Source organism: Cyprinus carpio, chromosome B1 (assembly GCF_018340385.1).
Source record: "Cyprinus carpio isolate SPL01 chromosome B1, ASM1834038v1, whole genome shotgun sequence".
Lineage (NCBI taxonomy): Eukaryota > Metazoa > Chordata > Actinopteri > Cypriniformes > Cyprinidae > Cyprinus > Cyprinus carpio.
Genome location: NC_056597.1, coordinates 31,534,354 through 31,548,011, shown reverse-complemented (window position 1 = coordinate 31,548,011; position 13,658 = coordinate 31,534,354).

The following is a 13,658-nucleotide window of genomic DNA, read 5'->3' as shown; positions in this document are numbered from 1 at the left end:
CATTCAGCCAGGTTTTCCGCAAACCCACAGAGCAGCAGAGTGTGAGAAATCCTTATTTGTCTGAGAGAGCAGAAGGAGTTCGTCCTGGGTGTGTTTGGATAGAGAGCAGAGATTTTGCCAGATTGATCTAGCAACGGCGTTCGAAATCCACACTTCCTGAGTCTGACATGCGCTCCAGCTTGCTTGATCCCATCTGCGCTTCCCTGTAGCCTTTGATCATCGCCGCTGCTCTGCCAACAACAACATTCAGTAAAATGTCCAGAAATAATTTGAAATCCGTAAAAGACCTTGTGGTGTTTTCTGCCAAATGTTCACAGTTCATCCCTCGGTGAAACTGATCGTGTTTGTTAAACAAAAAACAGAAAAAACTACAAAAACAGTAAAAACACTGGAGAGCCAAGCACTGAAGCAGCCGTGTTGTGGCGCCATCGAGAGCAAGTTTATTATTTTCCACATCCTGTACATTTTTGTTTCATCCTCTATGCCCGCCTTTCTGAAACGCCTGGATTTGTTACAAGAGAATCGGTCTGAAAGCGAGGTGTGCTCTGATTGGCCAGCTATCCAGTGCGTTTTGATTGGCGGGGGGCCCGATGCCCTCAAGCGCGTGACAGAAATGTTCGCCCCTTAACATACTGTGGGATGCAGAGTCCCCAGCACAAAGAGACAAAAAACATTAAAACCCATTATAAACTAGGCATTTGTTTTTGCATCCAGTGGCGACATAAGATTACGGCTTATAAAACTTATACTGTGTTTTTTATGTGCTGCGGTTGCATCGCGCCCACATCACGCTGCGTAAACATAAAACCATGTCTGCATTTGTGACCAGAGAGAAATGACAAACAACAAGTGCTACAGTACACTGCTTAAAACTTACATTTGAATCGTCAGTGGCAAATTGTTTAATAGAAAAAACATACTTACAGTTTGTGAGTCAGAACAGCTGGCAGTGTAGTCAACTCTCCCAGCATCAGGAAACAGTCCTCCATAAAATGCGTTGCACACATTTGAATATTTGGGTTAAACTGTTCTGGAACAGTGTTGTAAATACAACTTAACCAGTAATTTCTAGTCGTGTCCTCTTTTGGAAGGCCAAACAAAAAGTAGTTTCACTTTCACAACAAAAAAGCGGAGGCCGGGGCCTATAGTGAGTGGAGGCCTAGAGTGAGCGGAGGCCCGCAGGCTAGAGTGAGCAGAGGCCACCTTGAGTGAGCAGCGGGTGGGCTCGAGAACGGCATGGCTGGCTGGCGGATTCGACTTAGGAGCAGCCAGTGGGTTGCGGCAACCACATGTGATTGACCAGCCCGGGCTGGACTCCCCTGTGGACTCCGCTTCATCCATGGTGAAATCTGATCTGGCGATTCACAGTGCAAGTTTATGTATTTCCTTAGTGACGTGACAGCACAGATCAGCTCTAGGCATGACAAAGCGGATATCGTCCCTCTTTTGGAAGGCCAAAAAAAAAGTAGTTTCTCTTTCACAATGAAACACAACAGCGCCTTCATGACATGGCGGCAGCGGCAACAACAATACTACAGCAAGAAGATAAAATAAAAGTTACACCTTCTTTCTTTGCGTGAACATTTGGGCGGCGTTATGCAAATTTTCCCACATAGTGGTGTAGAGATGTGGGGGTGTGTTAGAACTAGTCCATTTTAGGGGGGTGTGGTTGACTCTTAACTTTTATATAAAGAATATCTCTTTGGATTTGAGACTTTAGTATTTGCAACTTTACAGATCTTCTGTACGCACCGAGACCTTGTAACACTCTAAAGAGAAATGAAAAATTTAAATTGCATCATATACCCCTTTAACTCTACTATTATTCTTGATTTTTAAAATTCTAATTATGCCTTTTACTGTGTGTTACCAAAAATTGAGTATTTTCTTTTTCTGTTTCTGTTTCATTGGGAAACAGCGCAGCCGTTCACCATGCCATTCAGTGTGAGCAGCTGTCCACTTTGGCATATTTTTGCTCATTATGATTTTTCCGTCAATACTGAAACACACATGAACTACAAAGCCTATTTTACCTAATGAATAATAGTTTAGCTTCAGAAATGGGAAACATCACGAATATGGAAATGTTTGGATTTTTCCCGAATGAGAGCGGTAAGCCCAACCTTACCTTATGTTTCGCTTTTAATTATATTTTTTGTTTTGTTTTGTTTGTTTATTAGCTAAAGCCTATTTATAGCTAAGCCTACATTATCATTATTATTTAGAATTATATATTTTTAATTCTTGTTCTGTTCTGATAGTAAAATTTAAAGGATTTGTTGTAAAGTGAGGGGAACTAAAAATATCCTATAGTGTTTTTATAATGTTGATACATTATAAAAATTATTAGGCCTGCCGTTATTATTTTCTGAATGTAACAAAATGCGACTTATACATGGCATGACGAAGCGAATATCCTCTTATTTTTAGTGTGTTTTTTAAAAAACATGCAGCAAATGAAAAAAGGCGATGATTCGGTTAAAGTTTGTTGCTGTGGGTTAACAAATTTACATTATAGTATACTTATGCTTGGCTTCAGATAGCAACAGAGTCTAGGCTTAATCTAGGCTATGTTGTTAACTATTTACAAGTTTCGTGTTTATCCCGTTTTTTTTTTTTTTTTTTTTTTTTCACCGCATCTGAAAATCACTTTAAGATAAGCAAAAAAGCTTCCTTCCCTCTAAAAAATTGTGCATGCCCATTCACTTTGTGCGCTCTGGCGCAGAACCTGCCTCCTGCAATGCTCAACTGTGGACGATGTTTGATATAAAGGTGAATGAAATTATATTGTTAGTTTCATGGTAACATGCAATCAAGGTCTTCGGATACTATACAAGATATAAGTTAATTTAGGCTATTTAACATGCATTGTGACATTTCCACGCATTTCAACCAAATAAACTCCTTGAGATTTTAAAGTCAGTTTAATAGTATTGAAATTCAAAGTGAATCTAGTATAAAAAAAAAAGTGTTAAATTGCTTACATTATTTCTATGAATTAAAGTAACTTTAATTAAAACTAAAAATTAGGGCTGGGCAAGTTAACACGTTATTATCGCGTAACGCATTAATTGATTAACACTGACAATTATTTTATCGCGCGATAACACAGTTTTTTTATTAAAGTCCGTTGCTCACTGGCTCTGAATACACATACAGACAAATGATGTGTCACAGGAGGGGATGTTCCCTATCAAATTAGGCATCAACAGTCACAAACCACTGTCCACTGTTTTTTTAACAGAAAAGAATGCAACGAGCTCGTAATCATGACTTTATAAGTTGGAAATAGGAAGTTTCCCATAGCACGTGAAGACAGCGAAAAAGGGCTCTCGCTCAATAAGTGAATCATTTTGTTGACTTTGTGGTTTATTATTTTGAGTCATGGGACGTGGTAACACACGTCCCTCACAATATAATTGCTTTAAAGGTCTATCGCTTTTTTTGCCGCTCAAGAAATATTCACGAATCATTCAGCGTTTCAGAAGATCTGCACTCTGGCGCGGTTAGTGCGCACACTCACTGATCTTATATATAACTGAGCCGCGATCTTGCCCAACTCTTCCAACCGAGCCGGGGACTGCTAAATGGAACGATCACACTACTGTAGTCAAATGAACCGGGGATTTGGGGGTCAAACGCGCTCCGTCACGGTTAAGATTGCCTAGTGTGAGCACACCCTAATTATTCTCCCCGCATCCCGCACACACACGAGTCTCTACCCGCCCATCAAGTGTTTGTCCCGCGCCGCACTGCTGCGCTGGGTCCCGCGATCGTGCAGGTCTCTAATAGAAGGTGCCTGTTACAATGTTTATGATCGAGGCTCTGGACTCTGAGCATAACTTGTTTTTCTATAACAAACATAAAAATATTTTCTATAAAAACTTTAATGTCCTGGCAGTGACAAATAGCTTGTTTTATATTTAATTTAATTACATCAATGTTATAAGTTGAGATTAAGGCTACACTAAATATTTTAACTGCTACTATGTAAAAGGAACACTGCTGTAAAAAGCACTTTAATTTGTTTAAAGTGTTTGCAAACCAAATGTTATTACACTTTTGTTCATATAGCAGTAGGCCTATTTTTAAATGAAAAAAGTGCATAATACACTACTTGTGAATGCATTATTAGTTTTGTACATGACAATGCAATTAATTGTGATTAATCACAGACATTGTTGTGAGTAATGTTATTTATAGTTTTTTTGTGCATAATGTGATTAATCGTAAAAATGTGTTGTCATGACTTTTTCATCATATCATATTTTTTACAGTGTGATAACGAGCTGTATTCATTTTTCCATTTCGGAAAACCAAGCATCATTTTTGGTTTTCTATTTATGTACTTATTTATTTAATGTGGGATATTAAAAATAAAGTGGCTAAAATAGAAGCAGACACCTTTACGTTAAAACAACAACAACAAAAAATGACTAGGTCTTGAGGAAAATATATTTTGTAATATTTTAATAGAAAGCGCCAGATAAATGTTTTTTGCCCCTATTTTTCATGAGCTGAACTCAAATATCTAAGACTTTTTCTATGTACAACCAAGGCCTATTTCTCTCAAATATTGTTCACAAATTTGTTGAAATCTGTGTTAGTGAGCACTTCTCCTTTGCTGAGGGATAATCCATCCACCTCACAGGTGTGGCATATCAAGATGCTGATCAGACAGCATGATTATTGCACAGGTGTGCCTTAGGCTGGCCACAATAAAAGGCCACTCTAAAATGTGCAGATTTTTTTATCACCCAGCAAAATGCCACAGATGTCGCAAGTTTTGAGGAAACATGCAGTTGGCATGCTGACATGCAGGAATGTCCACTAGAGCTGTTGCCCATGAATTGAATGTTCATTTCTCTATCATAAGCCGTCTTCAAAGGTGTTTCAGAGAATTTGGCAGTACATCCAACCGGCCTCACAACCGCAGACCACGTGTAAACCACACCACCCAGGACCTCCACATCCAGCATCTCCACCTCCAAGATCATCTGAGACCAGCCACCTGGACAGGCTGCTGCAACAATCGGTTTGCACAACCAAAGAATTTCTGCACAGTCCTGTCAGAAACCGTCTCAGTGAAGCTCATCTGCATGCTCATCATCCTCATTGGGGTCACAGGTGCATTTTATTGATGGCATTTTTGCATGCACAGAAATACCGTGACAAGATCCTGAGGCCCATTGTTGTGCCATTCATCCACAACCATCACCTCATGTTGCAGCATGATAATGCACGCCCCATGTTTGCAAGGACCTGTACATAGTTCCTGGGAAGCTGAAAACATCCCAGTTCTTGCATGCAGCACATTCATCCCCACCCAGCCACTACTTTCTGGACATGTCACCCATTGAGCATGTTTGGGATGCTCTGGATCGGCGTATATGACAGCGTGTTTCCAGCTCCTGCCAATATCCAGCAACTTCACCACAGCCACTGAAGAGGAGTGAACCACAAATCAACAACCTGATCACTTTATGCGAAGGAGATGTGTTTGCACTGCGTGAGGCAAACGGTGGTCACACCAGATACTGACTGGTTTTTTCGAACACATCATCAATAGGTTTGCCAATTAACTTCAGAATGGAAAATAAGGGCTAATTTGTATTCTTTATCTTTTATTCTTTAAGAAAATTGTGTTTATTCTTGTGGAAAATAATTGTTTATATTCTTTAAGAAATAAGGGACAGAAATAAGGGACGATCCAATAATGTAGGCCTATATCTGCCTGCAGTTAAAAAAGGTCTCAAAAATAATCACTTTTTGCTTTGCTCAACCCCATTTATGTACAAGTATTATTAAAAAACAAAAACGTTTATGGTTATGTCATACAAAAAATTAAGAGTAAATTTTACCATTATAGAAGTGTGACTTTACAAGGGTAGTAATTTAGGAGGTGAAAATACTGTGAAATTAACAAATGGCATGGGATTTGAAAGCATAACAACTGAAAGGTCTATGAACACCTCAGTCCCTAATTTTTTTTAAACAATGGCACTTAAATTTATGAACTAAAAAGTTATTTCAACCATATAGCCTGTGAATGAATAAAAATGCATACTTTTCAATGAAAGAACACTTAGAGAGTGTAGGATCAGCATTTAAACACTATAATAAACAAACAAGAATAATCTGCTTGATGACACGGTTATTTTTATTATTGTGAAGTGAGATGAATGAAAGTGTATCTGGAAAACGGAAGTTTGGTTGCATCAAGTTAATCCATAATCCATGTGGTAAAAAAGCTAGTCAGTGATTTTAGCAACACGTGTTCAATCCCGGGTTGTGGTATTTTAAATATTTTTTCTAAATAATAAAATAATATATAAAATGATCAATACAAATGTGTGTATTCTGCAGTTCGCTGATTTATGTTACACCATTTTTTTTCTTGTTAGATATAGCAATGTCCATTTTACAAGAAGCAACCAGTAACGTGACTGAATTCAGTTCAGCTGGATGGGGGTGGGGTTTGGGTGTAGTTTCTGTATAGCTTGTGCAGGTGGAAATAAGGGTGTGAATCTCTTACTTTCATATGGAGAGTGTGTTTGATGAGAGTTTCAAACTTGCAGAGCAGGTTTAGGCAAAAAGTTTTGTTTCAGAGGAAAAATCAAGCAGTAGGCATCTCTCCGTTATGGACCATTCTGAAAGCAGAATTTATGCAAACGCATATAAAATGCTTTAAAAACTTTAACAGAGATGTCTAGAGGGACTTTAATAGGTCTGCCCCCCACTTAAGATTTTTTTCTAGTTACTAGTAGTTTGCCGTCGTTCTTTTAAGCCATTCAATAATCGCACGTTTATATTAAATTAGCACAGTCTAATCCATAATGAGCCTGAATATATTCCACTCTCAAGCACATGGCATTAAGTTTGCCACAAAGCACAGGCAGAAGTAGCCTAATTACTGTGAAAAAGGAGACATTTTAATTATTTATAAATAAACAAATGTTTTCTTGTCGGCTGCAAGATGAAATTCACAGTGCTGACTCTCATCGCCACAGTATACTGTACGCGCCTTTAAACAGAAATGGCAACCTTCAAAGATTACATAATGCTTTCGTTTTGAATTGGTTGGTTTAAAAGTAGACATTTCACGCATTCTGTAGATATATTTCTTATGTATGTGAGACACCACAATTTTAAGTCATTTCATTATCAGGGGAAAAAAACCAAGTGATCACGAGGGCGCCTCCCTGTCATGCACGCGCATTAGTAAATTTTCCCACAAACACTTGAATATGAATAGTAATGGAGACCATTTCTTTTAGGGTTACAGGTATGGGAGTCCGCATTAAAATAAATCTTCACAAGTCTACACCGAGACAGATGGAGTTATAACCTGTAAACTGAAAAGCTATTTGATGGTTTAAAATGATCTAATGGCTGATGTCGCTCCACTTCATTGATCATTAGTTGTTCTTGATCAAGATAAAATGGATGTATGACTCTCATAAACTTGTTTTAATAAATCTATTTTGCATTAAATAATAAAGATACAAAAGCAGGTTAAGTTAAATATTACTGTACAAATAATTATAAAATGCTATAGACTGCAAATAAGATTGCAGTTTTCACATTTTGCATATGCATTACAAAGTTAATATTTTTTATATGCAATTATCCAAAATAAAACCCAAACAAGATCTGTAATGAAGATAAAATGTGTAGACAAATAAGAGTAAATTTGCGCGTCGCACTCAGCATCACGCGCACCTGCGCAAATCTTGCCCTCTGATATTTGAAAGAATAGGATACACTCCTGCATTTAAATGCGGCTGCATTTTGAATATATATATTTTTTTTAAATTTTACTTAAATTATATGAAAGCAAGTAAGAAGGCTCCCTTTAAAATCACTGAAGTTGTCAATTAATGAAGCTCTTTTTTACATTATGTGCATTTTTGTTGATTATAATGAGAGAACTTGAGTTTAAATGTGAGGACGTTTAATTAATCTGTTTATGAATCATTTAGCTAAATCGTACAAGTTTTAATTGATCGTTTCTTTGTTTTAATTAGGCCTAAATAATGGAAGCGAAATTTTACAGTGCCCCACGTTTTAACTAAAATAAAGGAAATAATTCATAAAACATGCAACAATTTCTTAATCAGTGTACAGACAGATTCTTTTTCCCAAGAAGTTATCTGTCCAAAATAAAGGACAGGTAACGAATAACAAAGTATGCGAGACAAAAATGCATGCTGTTTTATTAAAAATATTTTTTTTAATATAAAAAGGTACTTGTGACAAATATAGGCCTAATATATGAGAATATTGACATTTTGCATATAAATCCATGTGGCCTAGCTCACTAAAATAGGCTACCATTTTTTAATGCTCTGATGCAAAGTAAACCACCATTTCTTTAGGATAATATAACACATAATTCATATTATATAAATAATACTGCACACCTATTAAATGTGTCAAATCTAAAATATAGTGTAGCTTAGAGAAAATATAAGCACAGGCTCATAGGCTTGACATTTATCCTGCTTGAATTCGTTCTAAGGAACACACATAACTTTATAAATGCTAAACTTTCATCTGTGATATTCAATATTTAACTACAGTGTTTTTCTTTTTGATTTTCCGTGACTGTAGTCATCAAATGGGTAAACACATCAGCGAGGCAAAGCTGAGGTCTCTTTTGGGAAAATCGTGCTTTGATGCTCGTTTGATAATTGTGGTTAAACAATTAAATAACTTTAATACAGTTGCTTTAATAAGAATCAGTGTATATTTATGCAGAACTTTAAGACCACTGTTTTAATATGAATCAATATAATTTATACAATGAAGTCTATATAGGTGTCTAAATACACCTACAGTACCTGAAATTAAAGCACTATTTGTCTTATTTGTACATTTTGTGTATTTGTAATGTGTATCATTTTTTTTTTTTTTTTTTTTTTTTGATTAAATATTTTTATTATTTTTTGATTAAATATGTTATGTTTTATATGATTAACTTTGTATTGATTTATATTGTCAAGTTATAATAAAATACTCATGTCAAGAAATAAATTAGTAATGGCTGTAATGCTCAGACAACTTGAAAAATAGTAAAACCTCACACCACTCTGTGCTGTGTGTGTGTGTGTGTGTTTGTATATATAATCTTGTTTGGGAGTGGGAATGAATGATTTGACAATTTATCAATGTTTGATCGTTTAAGAATTTGAGTGTTTTTACATAATCATTTTTATGTTATTTTGTATATAATCTAAAATAATAATGTCAAGGTCAGTTATTTATAAGCCCTTGGTAAAACAGCAAATAAATGCTGACCAAAAGTGCTGCACAACAAACCAAACAAAACATCCTCGTACAATACAATTTTTAAACACTAATAATAAAATATCAAAAGAATCCCAAACAAAAGTAATAAAATTAAGATAGGAACAGCATGCAATATAAACAATATTTAAGGACGTACATATATATATATATATATATATATATTATTTAAATAATTTATATCATATTACACATATGCCTGAGAAAAAAGTACTGAGAAAGTCTCTGTCACCTTTTGATTTAAGTCGAGATTTTGGAACATTTAATATCATCTGGGCTGGAAGATCTGAGCGTTCTCACTGGAAAATATGAGTGGAGAAGGTCTGAAATATATGAAGGGGCAAGACCATGAAGTGATTTAAATACAAATACTAAAGCCTTAATTCCACTCTGAATCGCACGGTCGCCAATGAAGTGATGACAACACAGGTGGTAATATGTTTCTCTCTTGTTTGTCCCTGTTAAAAACGAGCCCAATAGCATTCTGTACCAGTTTTTAATCGTGAAGAGCGAAGGACTGATTTAATTCCAGCATTTGAGAGCGTTACAGTTAGTCCAGCCTGGTTGAAATAAATGCATCAATAACGGTCTCCAATCAACTAATGCTCAGGATATTTTTCAGCTTGCGAAGTCCCCTCAGCTGCAGGAAACTGGCTCTAACTACAGATTTGATTTTGTTTTATCAAATTTTCGACTCAGGATCAGGGTTACATTCCCATATTTTTTAACTTTTTCACGAATGTTTTATCTTGAAGGGGGCCTAGGGTAGAACTTGTGGGGTTTGCTATTAAATATTATTTTAATGTCATGGAAAGTGGTATCGGATTGGAGGGAGGGCGGAGTTTCGCTTTAGTGTTGTCCAAAATGGCTAGAAGCGGCCCTTGGGTAAACACATTTGTTAGACGAAGTCGCCGTTCTGCTCCTAAAGGAAATGCTCCAAAACACCTTTACAAAGAAAAAAAGTACGATAGGCTGGCACGCATAGAATTTTACCGATTGTGAAAATCTCGTTTGCTAATCTCGATGTCACCCCCGAGTTTTTTCCCGTGCTATGGAACCGAGCTGCGTCTGGTCGAGGGTGATTTTTTACTTTCCCGGTTTTACTTGTACTAGCTTTCTTCCAGAATGTTTACTAATTACATATTGAGGCGCCTTAGAAAGAACGATTATGCTACCAAAAAGACAATAAAACATAAACGTACTGTATACACATACCTTTCACATAAATATTAAGACGTTCCGAGGAAATAAATTAAACGACAAACAACTCCAACAGTGAAGCTCTAGTCGTCGGCGCTGTAGGGCTACCTGTAGTATTAGGCTCGTTCGACAATGCATGGGGCTGCGACTGTCTTCAAACGCGATCGGCGTACTGGCACATCAAAAGTACCGCGAGAGTGATACGCACAAACCGGCGCAGCGATCATAGAATGTTATATGAACAGCAGTCACGCCCACTTTTAGGGGAAAACAAACCTCCATACAGTATTGGATCGAGGGAAGTGGACTAACCTTACAACATGCTCCAAAGAGGTTGTTAGGTGTGTTCGACATGCGTATCGGCTGCGGCTGGATGCAAAACCGATCGGCGAGAGTAGCCGCGTGCAGGTGGGAGGAGCTGCAAACGGAGATATGAAACTGAGCCGGACACGTTGTGGTTCCCGTAGTTTGCTGCAAATACGTCAGTCATGGCAGATCACGTGGCGTTTGCTTACTTGATCGCAGACGAGCTGGAAGCAATAGATCCATTATTTTTGCAATACATTGAGCACGATGAGCAACGAAGGTGAGTAAAGGTTAAATGTAAAAAGTATATTTTTAAACAAATTATAGACACATTATCAATTTAGCTTTAAAGTTACTAGACCTATACCTAGAATCGGAAAATTATATGTTGAATAAAAATACTGTATCGAAAGTCTAAAGTCTTTGCAATGATATAATGGGTGTTTTTTGTAATCAGTAGCTCTTGTTGCTTGCCTTTTAACAATAATTGTTATTATTTTGGTTTAATTAGAGAATGACTCATTCTGACAAATAAATAATTGAGTGTTTTACTCAAATTTTAACACTCTTCCTGTATAGACTAATTATTTAATTAAAATCCCTATTCACATAAAACACTGATAATAAATGTTTGACTAATGTTACATGTGTGTTCAGGTAGGCTACATGTACTGTATATAGTGATACAATTCCTCTTGTTCTTATATAGAATAGTTCCAAAAATAGACAATTTTGTGGAGGATGTTGTCCCTCTCTACAGTCTCTCAGAATTTAGAAGTCATTTCAGGCTTTCCAGAGAACAAGTGGAGGTTTGTACTGGACTGGTTAATATAAAATTCATTGAACTATTACAGTGTTAGCATGTTGTCTTGATTACCTATTTTTCTACCTTTGCGGATGTAATCACTACCCTTGGTCCTGTGTATATGAATTTACAACAGACCAAACTGCCACTCACGAACAGTGTGCTTGCCTGCCTTTGGACATTGGTGAATCAGGAGTCATATCGTGGGGTGGCAGATAGATTTAACATGTCAAAATCCACTCTTGCCAAGCATCTCCATGAGTTTTGTTACAATATTAACACATACATGGCCCACCACATATCCTGGCCCAGAGGTCAAAGGCTGGAGATGTCAAAGTTAGGGTTTGACACAGCAGGTTTCCCCAACACTGTATGTGCAGTAGATGGGTGTCACATTCCTATAATGAGACCCCACTGTGATAATTCCCTAGCATACATGAATAGGAAACAGTTTTATTCTGTAAATTTAACTGGGTTTTGTGACAGTCAGCGGCGCTTCTGTCACATTAGTGTGGGTCACCCTGGGAGTTGGCATGATGCCAGAGCAATTCGCTTCACAGAAGTTTGTCGTGTTCTTGAAGAAGATCCTCATTCACTTGTTCCACAGGGAATGCACATAATTGGGGATTCTGCCTACCCTTTGTTGCCTCAACTTATGAGGCCTTATAGAGACAATGGCCACTTGTCTGCTAGGCAAAGATATTTTAACAGAAAGCTCAATGCAGCTCGCGTGGTCATTGAGCATGCATTTGGCATTCTAAAATCTAAGTTTAGGAGGCTCCATTACCTGCAAATGAGAAGCATTTCTAATATCAGCTCAGCAGTCTCAGCCTGCTGCATTTTGCATAATCTTTGTTTAGAGCCCAGTGATCAAGTTGTTGTGGTAGGTGATGGTGTTGATGATGAACCATACCCCCAGCAACCCCACAACACTAATGCATGTCATTATAGAGACCAGATTTGTGGCCAGATCTAACTTGTATGTGTATACCTTAACATACAAAACAAAAGATGAAAAGTAAAGATTTGAATGTTCAGAAATATTCAACAAATGATAAAAAAAACAAACAGATTTTGTGTTTGAAATAAAGAAATTTGTTTTATTGAACAAAATTAGTTTGTCATTAGAAATTGTTATTTGGGGAAAAAAAAACATAGGACATTTTGGGGAAAGGTGTAAATCAAAAAGAGATAACATCTTTAGATTATAATTTTATTGGGGTTCATGTGGGTTCTGTAATAGATGCATAATTTGCTCTTCTCTTTTCCCCATGTTTTTTTTAGCTCCTCCACAATTGTTCCCAAGCTGGTAAGCATCTTTTTTTCGAAGGACCTTCTCCGCCTCTCCTTAAGTCGCCGCCATCTCTCCAGATCTGGCCTTACCAGGGACTCAAGCATAGCAGTCCTTCTCTCTGCATGCTCTTCATAAGCGTCCAGGAATTGTAAGGGTTGTGGTCGTCTTTGCCTTCTTGTGATGTTTGCATTTTGTATGGTAGCAGTTCCTGGCTGTTCATCCATACTAGCACCTACCGGCTGGTCTTGAAGAGAAGACGTTGTGGGCCTGCTTGTGGAAGAGGTCTCTTCCAAACCCAGAGGTGTGGAGTGAATGGTGCCAGGTGGTGCAGTACCGATCCCTGATGACCCAAATAACTCATCCATTAGCTGGTGGGGGTGGATGTAAAATGAAAATGACCAATGTTTCAGTCTTGTAACACATGACAATGTTATTTCAGAAACAAAGTAAAGCAGCCTTCAACTTACTGTATAGTACTCCCAGGTTATCTTCCCTTCCCCAGTTGCACGGCGCCTGTCTTTCACTCTCTTATAAGTAGTTAACATGTTTGCTAGTTTTTTTCGAATTTTCTCACTTGACAAGTTGTAGCCCTTTAGTGAGAATAAGTTTTGTATTTTTTTATAGAATGCCATTTTGTTCCGAAAATAAAGGAGCTGATGAGTTTTTGTAAAGTCCAGTAGAAATAGTGTCATTGTATGTGTTATTTCTGTAAAATGGAGGGGATAGGAGAGAAATAGATCAACA